We start from the raw sequence: 2119 nt of genomic DNA, 5'->3' as shown, positions 1-2119 counted from the left end.
AACTTCCTTGAGCAAGAAATGGAGACCTTTGAAGACATGGCTTGTAAAGGATGGTGTTTTTTGAGGTCACTCCTTGGCTGGAATCAGGAAGTGGTACTTATGTGTCTCATGGGGGATGGATGGGCTGAGTGTATCTTCTGTTTTCCACCTGTGTATGAGTGAGCTGGGGGCCCCGGAAGTGCTATGGACTGCTCTTGCCACACATTGTTGTCTGTGGGTTTCTATGAAGCCAGGTCTACTACGTACATACAGTATTACAGCAGCACAGCTGTAATATTACAGCAGCACAGCCGTGCATGTCCAGCTGTACTCTGGCCGAGTACTGATCCGGGTTTGGTGAGCAGGCTCTCCCTCTGGAGGCCTCTGGGAGCATCTGCCTCTCTCCTCTGCTTATATAACAGCATGCAGTTAATTCGGAGGATTCAGTTAGTAGATTCCTAAAATGGAAGCACAATTTAAATGCTGACATTAGGTGGCTTAGCTCCCACTCATGCAGCTTCCCAACCGCTAGAAAGGCGCATGTATCAACCTGTCAGCATTTCAGAAAAGCTTCCATGGTAGTTTTTATATATAGCTACAAGAAGAAGGAATAGACAAAACCCTGTTCCTATTACGTTTGCTGGAGGTGGGGAACAGATCAGCCACTCATGACACATGTGATCTGTCCTTCCATGACGAACACATCACCTTCCCATCACCTCAGCTCAGACACTGGCCACGCTGTACTACGCTAGGGACAAGCACAGAGGCCATGAACGGGCAGGCATGTTTTTGGGTGATCCTTTGTAATCATGTGAAGGCAACCTGCACAAACATCAGCCCAGAGATGGCCATCCATACAGACACTACAGCCACATGGCATCACACCTCTGACAGCCCCCACATTGGCAGCAGGCCCTCCCAACTCCAGGTTGTGTCACCACCACCAGTAGCCCACTGCCAGGAGCCTGGGAGGACAACAATCCCAAAACACAGCACAGTGGGCACTTTTTGGCCCTCTTGCCAAGCATTATGCAACCAGGAGGGCTGCACAGTCTGTATGGCCACACCACACAACTGCCTGCATGTTGTGGCGATGCATCAGGCAGTAGCCAAAGAATGCTTGCAGCTGCTCTGCCCAGCCGTAACCCAGCAGCTCAGCCTTCCTGACAAGCTGTGTCAGATAATCCAGCCCAGCTTTTTCTCCACTCTGGGGCAGTTTGTTCCTTTTAATGCCCAGAACAGCACTTTGCCAAAGCTCTCATCAGGAAAATCATGCCGTGAGCTGTACAAACATCTATGTAGCATCCCCCAAGCTCCTTCCCAAGGCACTCAGCTGCTGCTGTGTTCTCAGCCAGCACAGCATTGAGGACAGCGTGACGGCCGCCCTCACATTCCATCCCTACTGCTTGCTTCCGAGCGCTCTTGAAACAAACATCCCCACGTCGATACGCGCAGTCCGCGACCACCAACAAAACGCCCTAAAATAAGGACGATTGTTGAGGGCCGTTAAAAACAAACCAGGCCCCAGCGAGGATCGAACTCGCGACCCCTGGTTTACAAGACCAGTGCTCTAACCACTGAGCTATGGAGCCGCCGCTCAAAACAGTCCCCAGCTCCAGCTAACAGCCCGCACCAGCCGCTGGACGCAATCGCTCCGTGAGCGCCATGGCGGCGTCCGGGGCTGCCCGCCCTTCTCCGGGCACAGCTGGACGGGGCCCGCAGCCCCGCGGAGCGGCCGCCGCTGGGAGGAGCCCGCGGCCCGTCGGCAGCCAGCTCCGGGATGAGCTCGCAGCGCCGCCCCGAGCCCGGCGGGAGCTTCCCGGGGTCAGGTGCGACATCCCGGCTGTGCGCATAGGGTGCGTTGGAAGACGCCGCTGTGACGGTACGCAGCGCTGTGCCGTGGAGGGACTCCAGAGAGGCACGAGAGCTGCAGCGCTCTGGGTGTGTGACAAGACCCTCCAAGGTGTTACGATCTGGAAAACTGCAAAAGGAAAAGCCTGTGCAAAATGCCCATCGCCTGCTTCAGTATTGATAGAAACAAACAGGCAAAGAAGCAAACAGTAACAAGGAGCCACGTCTGAAAAGCACAACAGTAACAACAAAAAGCTACATGGAAACTGATTGCATGCTACCATGT

At 54.2% G+C, this 2119-nt stretch overlaps 1 non-coding gene across 1 annotated transcript; it reads right to left on the bottom strand.

Annotated features, from left to right (window-relative positions):
* Nucleotides 1-1501: 1501 nt before the first annotated feature.
* TRNAT-UGU (transfer RNA threonine (anticodon UGU)) lies at nucleotides 1502-1574 on the bottom strand. Its single transcript has one exon. It is a non-coding gene; the product is annotated as a tRNA-Thr (tRNA).
* Nucleotides 1575-2119: the final 545 nt, after the last annotated feature.

The sequence above is a fragment of the Excalfactoria chinensis genome, chromosome 5, assembly GCF_039878825.1.
Source record: "Excalfactoria chinensis isolate bCotChi1 chromosome 5, bCotChi1.hap2, whole genome shotgun sequence".
Classification (NCBI taxonomy): Eukaryota; Metazoa; Chordata; class Aves; order Galliformes; family Phasianidae; genus Excalfactoria; species Excalfactoria chinensis.
This window is presented reverse-complemented; position numbering and strand designations above follow the sequence as displayed.